This window comes from Salvelinus namaycush, chromosome 18 (assembly GCF_016432855.1).
Source record: "Salvelinus namaycush isolate Seneca chromosome 18, SaNama_1.0, whole genome shotgun sequence".
NCBI classification, from domain to species: Eukaryota; Metazoa; Chordata; class Actinopteri; order Salmoniformes; family Salmonidae; genus Salvelinus; species Salvelinus namaycush.
Window position 1 is genome coordinate 15,711,017 of NC_052324.1, and position 14,642 is coordinate 15,725,658.

The 14,642-nt window shown below is 44.5% G+C and overlaps 1 long non-coding RNA gene across 2 annotated transcripts; it reads left to right on the top strand.

Moving 5' to 3' along the window:
* The first annotated feature begins 321 nt into the window (after positions 1–321).
* Positions 322–13,947, top strand: LOC120063131. 2 transcript variants are annotated; one of them, XR_005478469.1, is made up of 3 exons: positions 322–714; positions 9,460–9,544; positions 13,712–13,947. It is a non-coding gene; the product is annotated as an uncharacterized LOC120063131 (long non-coding RNA). The 2 variants fall into 2 exon arrangements; XR_005478468.1 differs by having other exon boundaries at positions 325–714; positions 9,460–9,539.
* Positions 13,948–14,642: the final 695 nt, after the last annotated feature.

Consider the following 14,642-nt stretch of genomic DNA (forward strand, 5'->3'; position numbering starts at 1 on the left):
ACTAAATGTGCTCCTGTCCATCAACTGGTTCATATATAGTTCATGCAATTAAATGTGGAGCAGTTTAATAACTTGCGTAGCGAAGCTCCTTTGTGTGTATGTGCATGCATGTTTGTATGCGTCTGTGTGTGTGTGTGTGTGTGTGTGTGTGTGTGTGTGTGTGTGTGTGTGTGTGTGTGTGTGTGTGTGTGTGTGTGTGTGTGTGTGTGTGTGTGTGTGTGTGTGTGTGTGTGTGTGTGTGTGTGTGTGTGTGTGTGTGTGTGTGTGTGTGTGTGTGAGAGAGAGAGAGAGAGAGAGGGAGAGAGAGAGAGAAACAGAGTGAGAGGGAGTGGGTCGAGAAACGGGGAGGAAAAACAGAGAGTTAGAGTGTGTGTGAAATAGAGAGAGAAAGAGAAAGAGAAAGAGGGAGAGAGACAGACAGATCGGGCAGGACATCAGAAGATCGGACAGCGTGTGTGAATGTGTTTGAATGTGTTTGAGTATGTGTGTTTGTGTGTGTGGGACAGAGGCAGGGAGAGAGGGAGGGAGGGAGAGAGAAGAACCCATTCCCCTCAGTTCCACACTAACTTTTCAACGTGTGCACTTGAGGGAAGTTAGCTGTTCGACCGGCTACGGAGGGGTTTTTTTCTTCCCTTTTCTCCCACCTATACACTTTTCCACTTTCTGCAATAACATCGACGAACTTCAACTGAATAACTGTCCGCTATTATTTCAGTGAGTATCTATTCATTTACAATCTGTATTTTTGTAACAATTCACCTCTGGCCACACTGTGCCAGTCGCTCCCCTCTGCATGATGTCTGAGTGGCTCTGAATAGAACACATTCTCCCCATTATACACCTTATTAGCACAATCTTCTATGCTTTACTTCTATGCATTATTTCTGAATGAGGGCCTTATTGTATGTGCTCACTGATGGCTTAGTTGAGTGTACTAGAACTGCAATTATGATTTCCACTTACCTATTGGTAATATGACTGTTTATAAAGAAGAGGATTGTGTAAGTGTTGGATTGTCTTTGTTTGTGTGTGGTTCTTATAACGTGTGTGTATGCATTGGAGAGTATGCGTGCGAGGTACAGTTTGTCTTAAAGAGAGCATGTGTGCTTTAAACAGAGGGTCTGTGTGAAAGAGCGAGTTCGAGAGAGATTGTGTGCGGTATACAAAGTATGTCTGTGTGTGTGTGTGTGTGTGTGTGTGTGTGTGTGTGTGTGTGTGTGTGTGTGTGTGTGTGTGTGTGTGTGTGTGTGTGTGTGTGTGTGTGTGTGTGTGTGTGTGTGTGTGTGTGTGTGTGTGTGTGTGTGTATTGTGTGTGTGTGTGTTTAAGTATGTGCTCGTGTGCGTGTGTGTGAATGAATGCATCCCTGTGCGTTTCCCTGTATGTCTGCGTGTGTTTCATAACGCTGGTCCCTGGGAATGTTGGGTGCGCCCAGTAGCAGTAGTAGTTGTTTGACTGAGAGGAACTGTGGACAAAAGCGTCCAGCCCCATCCAGACCGCCGTGTCAGCCATTAGAGCAGTGAGAGATAGGCAGCCAGCTGCTGCTCAGGGTGCTGGAGGAGGGGATGCCTGGCCCGGGTTAGAGGTGACCATGCTTCACTTTTGACTGGCTTTTCAAAGAGTATCTCTCTCTCTCTTCCCCCTCCCCTTTCTTTGACTCTAGTTGTACACAGAAAAAACATAGCTGCTGTGAAGTAGTAATGTGCTCGGAGGCTGAGAAGTAAAAAATGCAACGTAGGATGTCCAAGAAGGTTTATAAACAGCAGTGAAAGAGGAAGAGAGTGTAATTATAAGAATGGCTGGTGTTTTTTTCCGGCATCTTGTGTGTGGGGGGGGGGGGGGGGGGGGGTCGGAGGAGTTGGAATGTATTGAGTGACAGGAAATACAGCCTGTCCCCAGCTATCTTGTTTGTCGTGTCTGCTTTGTCTAAAGCCCTTAATCCACTACAAAAGCTGTCTGAGAGAGGGACTAGTAACACCAAAAACATTGCCCAAATCCCATGAACAAGCCGACACAGTGACAGAGAGAAGAACAGACATTAAAGAGGGATTATGACAAAACTTGAAAATACCACAACAAGTATTTTTTTTTAAACTACAATAATATACGGACACGTCATTGATGACACTAGAAAAGCAGCTTTAAAAACAAATGTTATAGCTGCACAGCTGTGGACTAAAGACAGACAGTCTTCCATAGGCATCGTTAAAAACAGCTATGGCTCTGGGGAGAATCAACAGAGAAAAAGTATTTGGTGTGCATATGTGTACCACATCCCCAGGATATAGGCCCAGTACAAGTAGTCCTTTGAGATGCCTTTACATGTGGAGTCTTGTTACTCTGATACACATCTGTGTTGCCACGATGGAAGTCTGGAAACAAGAAGTTACATTCAATATCCGTCAATATTTAGAGGAATCAATGAAAGACTATTGATGAATTGAAAGTATTCGCTTTAGTCCGAAACAGATTTTTAAAACTAAAACCGTTATCACTTGTTGATCTTTGAGGCTGAGATATGAGTGTGTTTGGGTGCAGGGTTTGAGAGCTTGTGCAACCTGTCCTCCGGCCCTGTAGCCTGCCCTGCGCTGGGACTGGACTTTGCTTTGAGGCTGGATCTCTCAGGCCCCTTTACCTGGATTTGAATAGAAAACCAGACAGCGAGTCACCACTCCCGCGCTGGACAATGAGGATTTTGTTAATGCTCAGCCGCAAGCCTGCTGACACAAAGCACATAGCCACATAGCCTAGCCTAGCCCGGCCCAGGGCAGCATAGCACAGAGTGGAGTGGAACGGGCAGGCGGGGTGCCAGCAGGGGCGCCGGCAGGGGGGCAAGGGGGGGGGCAAGGGGGGGGGCAAGGGGGTTTGCGGGGGTGGGATTAGCAGACGTGGAATCAGGGTAGTGGGATGGGGGTTGAAATGGACAGGAAATTACTGGCTTTGATGAAGCAGTGGCAGATTCTCCAGAGCCTTTCCATAGCTGTAAAAAAGCAGTCTGAGCATAAAATGTCACCACACTTCAAGGCCTCATTGTCACCTCCGTCTGGCTATGACGGGGCTGTTAAGACCCCACAGATGTGCACTACAAACCTTTGCAAAAAGTCCCTCTCTCTCTCTCTCTCTCTCGCTAGTACAATCTCTGTCCCTGATGATCATGTTGGAATCCGTCACTCTACATCAGCACTCTGCATACAGTAGATATCTTACTGCCATACCACAGAATTCTCAAATATACATTTTAGAATTCTTCACGAATATTTTAAAACCTGTAAGACCGTGGAGAAGGATCCGGCCAGTGTGGTTATTACATCAAATGAAAAGGAGCCCAGATGATGAGATACATCTCAAGTGTGAAATCTGAATTTGGCATGCTTAAAGTGAACTTGCCTTGTTAAGCGTAACATATAAATTGGCATTCTAGTTTCCTGAACGGTCTCTTGTCATCGCTCTGTGCTCGATCGGAGATCACCGAAGGAAAAGAGAGGATTCTCAACTTCCTAGTCCATTCCTACACGGTTTCAGTCTGTTTTAATGGTTCGTGGGCTGTTTTACAAGGGATGGATCAGGTCTTGATTATTTCCTTTGAAGTTGAATCATTTTGTTGTTCCACTGAGCATTTCTCATCGAAAACACCTTATATCATCAGAAAACATAAATCAGGAAACATACATCTTTGTAAAATGGAAACGCTGTCTGTCACAAACTGAGGCTCCATCCTCCATTCCCCTCCACAGCTATGCTGAACCAGGGAGCAGAGAGCGTAATGTGTGCTCAGTGAATATCAGGGTCGATTAGGAGTCCCTTCTGGCTGTGTTAGAGCAGATTAGGCAGCGGCAGCAGATACAGGCCGCAGGCTGGTCATCTGCCTCTCTGACCCACATTGCTCTGATGTGCACGTCTCTTCCCATTACACTGACAATCAGACGTCACATTACATCAGCTGAGAGGCCGGGGAGCCGCTATCTGCATGCAATACATACCCTCCCCACAGGCTCTTCTCCTAATAACCGAGCACTGTCACATCCCCACCATCCTCCTGGCATCCATTGCCTGGTTTAAGGTAATGCTATTCAACTATCACCCTAATGCAACACTCACTGAGGTCAAGTCCCTATATCAAACCATAACTGTTCTATTCACAGTGTACGGGTAAGCCTATAACATGTATTTCCAAGCCCTCCATCAGTTTGCAGCTGGCTGACAGACCAGGTCTGTTTGCAGGCCAGCCGGCCGGGCCGGGATATAATTGGCAGCTGTGGAGTGAAAAGCAGGCTCAGCAACCGATAAGGGCTGTGGGGAAAGCTCTATAATCAGCATGGCTTAGCAGATGATAAATTATGTGTTCACAGAAGTATGCTGTCAGTGCTTTGAGGGAGATGGAGAGAGAGAGAGAGAGAGAGAGAGAGAGAGAGAGAGAGAGAGAGAGAGAGAGAGAGAGAGAGAGAGAGAGAGAGAGAGAGAGAGAGAGAGAGAGAGAGAGAGAGAGAGAGAGAGAGAGAGAGAGAGAGAGAGAGAGAGAGAGAACGATAGAAAACATGGGAAGAGAAAGAAACATTACGGATGTTTTTGCTGTAATTTAAAATGGAAAAACACAACAATGCTGTCTACCAGGTCAGCGAGAAGGAAATCAAATTCTAAGCTGTGCCAACACACCAGCTAATACAATCTTCTGCCTGTCAGCTTACCTACTTTAATCCAGAAAGGTTTAACGCCTCTTAGAAATCTGAAAGGAGACATGAATTCAGCTGAGATTTCTTCATGCAGCTAGAGGAAGGAACTGCCTGGAAGGGGGGTTAAGACTCTATACAACTAACTAACTCTCTGGATCAATGCTTTCAACTCTGCTCCACTGACTGGGTACACCACAGCAGATAGCTACATGTACTGTACTTTGAGCCAATAGGAAAGCATGGAGGTTTATTAACAGCACATTGTAGAGTTGTAATGTGCTACTTTAGTGAAATCAAATCAGCAGTATTATGAGTGACACTGATTGAGCATTGGCTTGCCAAATGGTATGCCAATACCTGACCATGCCCAAACTCTGCTATTCATACATAGAATGGGAAAGACTAAGTAGTCATTACAGAGTGTACTTTGTGAAGAGGCGGGGGCCTCACTGTCATCAGTGTGCTGCTGGGCCCGAGGCTCACGCTGTAACGCAGAGGCAGACTCCTGAGGAATAGAGATGCTCAGCTCTCTGAGTGGTCCTTTACACTGATGGATGGGCACGGGATTGTCCTCTGAGTTTTACTTAGGTGTCTGTCTGCTAGAGGAAGATCAGAATATAAGATGCCACGGCCCACACATGAACTACTGACATGCAGAGAAGACAAAAGGGTTCCTGGCAACATCCACGGCCATCCTGCTCGTGCCTTATGTGGAATTCTACTGAGAACAAAGGTTGACTTGGCATGTCAATACCTGCCATAAGGCAGCACAGCTCCGGGACAAATGAAAGTTCCATCTATATTCAGGTCATTCCCATGCTGGCTCAGCCCACTGGCTCCTAGTGATAACGGAAATATGAAATCAGCACTGCTTCGTCGTGCGGTGCCTCTCCTCCCTGCCCCTCCGTGCTATTTTAAATCTCACTGTGTGACACATCCCTCCTTCGCGCCCCCAGCAGGGGGGGTTGAGAGGCAGGCGGGAGAAGAGGAGGGAGGAGGAGAGTATAGAGGGAGGGGAAGGGGAAGGAGAGATGGCGGGCAGCTGCATGCCTTATTTATTGTGATCCAGAGTGCAGTGAGTGCAAACAGTCGTCAGAGGAGAAACGCTAACCCTCTGGGCTTGGAGATGATGCCATGACTGCACTGCGTCTACACAACAGATTAAAGCAGGGATTATGTGCCATAAACAAATGTTGTGTAACTTTTTGTTGCGGTCACCCTTGAGGGGGAAAAAAATGTGTGTTAAGAAAAATATGTTGGTTATGCGTTCTTTAACGACATCACTAAAGCATCTTCAACTGGACTGTACAGCCGTACTATAGCTCTGATAACAATGCATAATAGGACCACATTTGTGGATTTTGGTCTGAGAACTGTGACAAAGCCCGTGTTTAAGGGGCCAGTGCACCTAACCAATGAAAAAAGGCTCCTTGAGACAAATGTGACAGCAGACACCGGAGAAATGTCACAGCTAAATCCAGTAGACACCCACAAAGGGCTCCATCCCTTTTTCTGTTAGCAATCTTCAAAACTTCTCATGAAAGAGCTTATAACGTATTCATCAGCTTGATTAAACCGAGCCAGTGCTGCTTCAGATCTGAGAGAAGAGGACGTCATATTCCTCTCGGGATCGCTCTAGCAGAACCAGGCTGAGGTGACAGGACCTATCCACTGTGGGGTCAAAAGTGAACAGATGACATGAGATGGCAGACCGAGGGAGTGATCTCACTTCATCAGTAGAGAGAGAGAGATGTTGTCCGATCCCAACACATTTTACAACTGGTTTTACACAAACGAGCATTCCAGTCTGAGTGTGTGACAAGGGAGAACGATTACCAGACGCAGTGGATGTGAGGAGATAGATATTGAACCGTTTAACAAACAGCCCAGACTAAGGACTGAGGGAAGTGATGTAGTGTTTAGTACCATTGTATAACACCACAACACTCCCTCTGTACATACTTATTTGTCTTCTTACACAGATAACCTCTTCCTTCACATAAAGGGAAGAGGCTAACTGTGACCGCATGGAGGGTTAGATTGCGCTGCCTGAGCGCATCGAAGGTTAACTCAGTGCTTTTTGGCATTAAAGAGAAAAAATGGCTCTGGCTGGCGGGCTGAGAGTTGGAAATTAAACACCCGGAGCCTTGGCAGAGTCAGAGGTGGCACGTGGAGAGTTCTGGAGGCTTGGCGTGGCGGACTGAGGCTTGGCGCTCTGCCTGGGAGAGATCTCAGAGTAGTAGTCCCTCAGCGCTGGGGAACCCAGGGGTGGTCCTTTCTTCCACCTGAGCCTCTGAATATCATACCATATCATATAATACTACACCCTGCCGCTACAACTATGCATACCATAGCAGCTAGACGAAACTGTAGGAGACATCAACTACTTTTCCACTATAACGTGACACTTAATATGATACTACCCCACTGCAACACTAAATCTAATACAAAATGAGTTAATTTAGAAGAGAAAGTTGCAATTCTGCCAGTTAATAATTTGTCAGATCTTACTTGTTCTCACATGTTCTGACTGACATGGCAATTAAGGCATATTTGTTGGATTTGATTGCGTTTTCTATCAAAATTCAGACCACTCCGTGAAGTGATTAAATGTGTCTGTAGCCGTTTCCTGCAGTCAAATGACCTAGTGGCCTCATGGGTGGAATGCTATTAATATTTTTCATAATTTCATAATTAATAAAAAAAAATATTTAAAAAATACTGACAAATCTGGTGAAACAGTTTTTTTATATTTCAGTCTTCTGTGATTGATATAAAGTGTCATATTGGGATGCAAACTCAAAATATAATTAATTTTAACTCTATATCTGACATGGTACAGGTATCGTCATTTCTTTTAAGCCCATAAACATGTGTGTGAAGTGTATACTTTTGTTTCAAAGTAGACTTGTTCAAGACCACCAAGAAACACTCTGTGTGACCCTGACTTAGCCCACTGCAGTAAAAGGTTAAGAAGCTATGAGATTAAATGACAGTGTCCCAGGTCGTTGTGTAATGCCGACGGACAGTCAGACACGTAGTGTGATGTGTATGTCAGGGCATGTCTCAAGCCTGAAGAAACTCTGTAGAGTATTTTTAGAACCGGCATGTTGAAAGTGTCAGGTTAAGAGTGCTTACAGTATGTGACAGAATGCTTTCAACACATTTCAGAAGAACATGGCCGCGGAATATTGAAATATATACACGTTTAAATGCAGTCTACTCATGTCTACTGTACATTGTATTAGATCAAATGACAACAGTCTGACCTGGTTTCTTAGTGTCAGATAGGTAACGTTAGAATCCAGGATCCTGTTGATGGACTTGAGCACCATGACGTCAGCCAGTCAGAGAGTACACTGTGTGCCTTCTCATTTCTGACCTCTGGAATGTGCTGATGCCGCAGGGTTCAAGTGGGTTCAGTGACAGTGTTCAAGTAAATCCAGTTAACTCTGTGGCCCTACCTCGCTCTCTCACTACAGACACCGTCTCTCTCTTAGGTCTCAGGGTTTTAACTGGCTCACTATCGGTAACTCAATCAAACACTCACAAACAGTCCCGAACTCTCAGTTCGAATTTCACAGCTTGCTCCCTCATGCAAAGTTGAGGGAAAATTACAGATTGTTTCAGTGATATCAGCCTGGGCGGTCTTAGACAGAACTATTTTATAAGGAAGTACAGCATGTGTGGATTTGAGTCAGGCTGCCAATCTGTTCTGCATGCAAACAGGATAAAAGTTCAGTCAAATGAATAGAGGGGAAAAGGAAAGAAATATTCCAGAATGAAAAGCCCTTGTGTGTCTTGGGGCAGACAGCTAAATTGTACAAGTGCCAAGGAAGGTAGGGACCACAGCCAACCCAACGCCAAATTCATTTTTAGGAATCTCTGACCAGACTGAAAAACAGTCACTGCTTACCTTGAAACTGGGGGAACACTGAGGACAGACATAAGAGAAGAATGCTTTTCCAACCATTTTTTGTTAAGTCCTCTGTAATCAGCTAACTTGCTACAGATATTAACGCTCATGGAATATATGAAATTAGACAATGTGAGAAACATGACAACAGAATACTGCAGTAAAGGCATAGTGATGCCTCAGTGAACTGTGTCAGAATGCAAAAGGACCTGAACAGTCTATTATTTCATGGGTCTCGTAAAGCAGCCTAAAGGTGAAGAGACAAAGCTAACGCAGCAAACTGAGGTCTGGAGAACCAATCAATTATATCATTATTTCATGTTTGATGGAACTAACAGAGACAGGAAGCCTGTAATCCACTGCTCTATACGAGACACATTCTAAAACCCTCAACAAAACTAATTAGTTGCATTATATTCCATAATATTTGAACCAGCGTTTTGTATTCCCCACCCATCCTAAATGCCAGATTTGTGTGCCAAAGATTACAAAAAAGAACAAAAGAAAGAGAAGTGTCTCAAATCCCTGCTGCATGTTACACAGTTAAGAGGAGCAGCCGAATGGGAAGTGTGCATGAATAAAACATGACTGCATGAGTTTCCAACCTCAAAGAGGCTGAAACAGGAAGATGCTGTGTTCCCCGTGCAGTACAGAGCTGGGATTCAGAGCAGGGTAAAGGGAACAGCCGTCAAACTACTAACAATGCTACAGTGCAATGGTTTATGCTGTAGGGGGGGATCTCTACAACACGCGCTTAGCTAACCATCACAACATGCTTCCATTTCTCCAAGACATTTCTGGAGGGTTGATTGACGTGCCGTTTTGGATTTTTATATTCAGGCTCTTTCCTTTTTCTTCGTCTGTTTTCCCCACAGCACAGGTGACTGGGATGTGTAGCGTGTGTGAGGAGGAGATGGAATATGCTGGGGGAGAAAGAGGCGCTGCTTTGGGCTAGGTAAGGTAAGAGTCTTGTTAGCAGTCACAAGTTTCATCGCAGCAGCAGCAGAAGAGGAAGATGACTATGGTATTCACCACAGCTGTAGGAATGACTATTTCGGGAAAACCAACATCATGACTCTCCTCTCCTCCCCTGCTGGCACCTCATCAAAATCTATTAGCAACTCAACAACAACATGGGTGGTAACAAACTGGGCGTCCACATTGAACATGCTGGCCAAGAGAAATGAGTGGCCTCCTATATCTGCTGGCCTGGAAACAGCAGCCTATATTATGTGGTGTAGTGGTTGCTGAACAAAGGCGAGTGGTTGCTGATCTAGGGACATGAGTGTGGCAACTAAAGGACAAGACATTTCTCCTGGTGCCCTCAGTAAACATTCAACGCTGTCGGTGAGTTTGAGCATCTGTCCAAAACCATCGACCGTTAAATGTACCCTGAGGGCCACCTTTAAAGAGACACTCGGCAAGTGGAGAGGGATGAAGACAGACACTTCCTGTAAATCTCCTGGTTTTACATCATCTTCTGTTACTTCCCATACTGGACTAAGTTAAGAGGTCCACCTCCTAATGCTGCAATAAACATTCATTGCTGTCGGTGGGTTTACATGAGAACAACTCACTGATCAATGAATGCAGACTGCGGTACAAACACCCAGAGTGATGGGATAGGAGAACAGATAGCATGTAAACATACACTAATGTTCTATGTTCTACTGTAGACTCTACTGTACTATCCAGGAGTAAAAACAACATTGCAAAGATACAACACTATGTAATTATACTTACCATGTACAGTGCCTTGCAAAACTATTCAGAACCCTTGGATTTCTTTTTTTTTCAAGTTTATTACAAAGTGGAATTCAAATTGATTTAATTGTAATTTTTTGTCAACAATTTACACAAACTACTGTGTAATGTCAAAGTGAAATAAAAATTAAAAAAATGTTTTAAGAATAAAGGTGAATTCATCTCCTAGTCTGGTGGAAAGCAGACTGAAGAAGGTTTTCCTCTAGGATTTTGCCTGTGCTTAGCTCCATCCCAATTATTTTAATCCTGAAAAACTCCCCAGTCTTTGCCGATGTCAAGCATACCTTTACCATGATGCAGCCATCACCATGCTTGAAAATAAGGAGGCAGTTGCTCAGTGATGTGTTATGTTGGATTTGCCCCAAACATAAGGCTTTTCAATTAGGCCAAAAAGTATTTTTCTTTGCTGTGTTTTTTGTTGTTGCAGTATTACTTTAGTGCCTTGTTGCATACAGGATGGAATATTTTTATTCTGCATTTTTGTATTCTTCTTTTCACTCTGTCATTTAGGTCATTATTGTGGAGTCACTTCAACGTTGTTGATCCATCCTCAGTTTTCTCCCATCAAATCATTGAACTCTGTAGCTGTTTTAAAATCCCCAATGGCCTACTGGTAACATCCCTGGGCAGTTTCATTCCTGCCCTGCAGCTCAGTTAAGAAGGTTGACTGTATCTTTGATGTGTCTGGGTGGATTAATACATCAAACACAGCATTATTATTAAATTGACCATGCTTAAAGAGATATTCAATGTTTGATTTGTTATTGTTACCCATCTACCAATCACTGCCCTTTATGAGGCTTTCGAAAAGCTCCCTGGTCTTTGTAGTTGAATCTGTGAAACTTGACTGAGGGACCTTACATAAACTCAGCAAAAAAAGAAACGTCCCTTTTCAGGACCCTGTCTTTCAAAGATAATTCGTAAAAATCCATGGCGCAGTGGTCTAGGGCACTGCATCGCAGTGCTAACTGCGCCACCAGAGTCTCTGGGTTCGCGCCCAGGCTCTGTCGCAGCCGGCCGCGACCGGGAGGTCCGTGGGGCGACGCACAATTGGCATAGCGTCGTCCGGGTTAGGGAGGGTTTGGCCGGTAGGGATATCCTTGTCTCATCGCGCTCCAGCGACTCCTGTGGCGGGCCGGGCGCAGTGCGCGCTAACCAAGGGGGCCAGGTACACGGTGTTTCCTCCGACACATTGGTGCGGCTGGCTTCCGGGTTGGAGGCGCACTTGTTAAGAAGCAGTGCGGCTTGGTTGGGTTGTGCTTCGGAGGACGCATGGCTTTCAACCTTTGTCTCTCCCGAGCCCGTATGGGAGTTGTAGCGATGAGACAAGATAGTAATTACTAGCGATTGGATACCACGAAAATTGGGGAGAAAATGGGATAAAATAAAAATAAAAAAAATAAAAATTACAAATAACTTCACAGATCTTCATTGTAAAGGGTTGAAACACTGCTTCCCCTGCTTGTTCAAATAACCATAAACAATTAATGAACATGCACCTGTGGAACGGTCGTTAAGACACTAACAGCTTACCACTAACAGCTTACCTGTAGGCAATTAAGGTCACAGTTATGAAAACTTAGGACACTAAAGAGGCCTTTCTACTGACTCTGACAAACACCAAAAGAAAGATGCCCAGGGTCCCTGCTCATCTGCGTGTACGCCTTAGGCATGCTGCAAGGAGACATGAGGACTGCAGATGTGGCCAGGGCAATAAATATAAATGTCCGTACTGTGACAAGCCTAAGACAACGCTACAGGGAGACAGGACGGACAGCTGATCGTTCTCGCAGTGGCAAACCACGTGTAACAACACCTGCACAGGATCAGTACATCCGAACATCACACTTGCGGGACAGGTACAGGATGGCAACAACAACTGCCTGAGTTACACCAGGAACGCACAATCCCTCCATCAGTGCTCAGACAGTCTGCAATAGGCTGAGAGAGGCTGGACTGAATGCTTGTAGGCCTGTTGTAAAGCAGGTCCTCACCAGCCATCACCGGCAACAACGGGCACAAACCCACCGTCGCTGGACCAGACAGGACTGGGAAAATGTGCTCTTCACTGACGAGTTGTGGTTGTGTCTCACCAGGTGTGATGGTTGGATTCGCGTTTATCGTTGAAGGAATGAGCTTTACACCGAGGCCTGTACTCTGGAGCGGGATTGATTTGGAGGTGGAGCATCATCGGACTGAGCTTGTTGTCATTGCAGGCAATCTCAACGCTGTGAGTTACAGGGAAGACATCCTCCTCCCTCATTTGGTACCCTTCCTGCAGGCTCATCCTGACATGACCCTCCAGCATGACAATGACACCAGCCATACTGCTCGTTCTGTGCGTGATTCCCTGCAAGACAGGAATGTCAGTGTTCTGCCATGGTCAGTGAAGAGCCCGGATCTCAATCCCATTGAGCACGTCTGGGACCTGTTGGATCGGAGGGTGAGGGCTAGGGTCATCCCCCCCCAGAAATGTCCGGGAACTGCAGGTGCCTTGGTGGAAGAGTGGGGTAACACTCACAGCAAGAACTGGCAAATCTGGTGCAGTCCATGAGGAGGAGATGCACTGCAGTACTTAATGCAGCTGGTGGCCACATCAGATACTGACTGTTATTTTTGATTTTGACCCCCCCTTTGTTCAGGGACACATTATTCCATTTCTGTTAGTCACATGTCTGTGGAACTTGTTCAGTTTATGTCTCAGTTGTTGAATCTTGTCATGTTCATACAAATATGTACAAAAGTTTGCTGAAAATAAACGCAGTTGACAGTGAGAGGATGTTTCTTTTTTTGCTGAGTTTATGTTGTATGTATGGGGGACAGACAACGGGTATGTCAACCACTATTATTTCACACATACTGAGTCAATGTAACTTATTCTGTGATTTGTTAAGCCACATTTTACTCCTCAACTAATTTAGGGGCTGAATACTTATTCAATGACTATATTTTAGTTATGATTTTTTTTTTTATCTATATATCTTTCACTTTGACATAAAAAAATATTTTGTGTAGGTAGTTGACAAAAAAATGACAATTAAATCAATTTTAATCCCATTTTCTAACCCAATAAAATGTGAAGAAATCCAAGGGGTCTGAATACTTTTGCAAGGCAATGTAATTCCATTTCCTTGGATTGTTATGGTAGATCATGTGTTTTGGCGAAGTGACTCAATCTTCTCATCATAAGATCAGTGCACGTTTTACAGTACTTTTATTTCAGAATGATTTCCCCTTCTGTAACGGGAAGCTGAGGACAGCGACACCCTATGTCACAGGATTAACTGTTTAGTGGACCTTTCAGTTCCTTTTTTTATGTACCCTTTATTTAGTTGCTTTGAAATAAAGAATCTCCTTTTTCAGGGGAGACCTGTGGTCAAGAAGAGAGCTCCAGTATTGGAAGGCCAGCTGAGGAACTCACCAAACAGCTGGGAGTGTTCACGCTTTCATTATGCCAAAAGAAAAGAGCCTGAAATAAAGTTTCAACTCAGCAGATGTGGCAAGAACAATCACAGGGGTGGAACAGAGCAACACGTTTTCACACATTTTTCAGTTTCGGGTCAAGTTGACCTTAAATAAAAAGTGAAACAATCAGCGTGCTAAATTTTTGGAAAGTTAATTTGTCCTTTTCTATAATTGGAGGAGATACAGACATATGGAAATAATCTGTCAGTAATTTCCCTGTAAGGTTTTGTTAACATGCTGGGAAATCTCCAACACATTGACATTTTTCAGCCAGGCCAGACCCAATGCATGTTTTATCATTTTTTTACAGTGGGAAAGAGTCTGAGGGAACAATGAAAACCAGCCTGGGTTTCCCCTGTCTCTGAACTAGCTTCGTAAAAACACACAGCACACCAGTATTGCAACTACAGTAGATTCTTTCACTCTGTCCACCTTTATTTAAAATCTTTTGTAATGTAACTTTATTTTAACAGGCAGGTCAATTAAGAACAAATTCTTATTTACAATCATGGCCTGTCATATACCCTACTAACGGTATAGAAAATGGTTTATTGAAACTAAAATGCCTCTCACTGTCTTAAAACATGAGGATACACATTTCACACACAACAATTACAGCAAATGCACTGTCATCACAACATCATTCCCAGACTCTCTACTCAGAAGGGTCTGTTTGTGACATACATTAGTCACCCACACAAAGACCTGCATGTTTATCGCGCTGGAGCTCGGCTTTGTCATCACACACAGGGAAGTTATAGGGACTGACACCAGGAACAGCTTGGCCCACTTCTGGGTGACCTTGAAACACTCTGAAGGCTTGAACCCG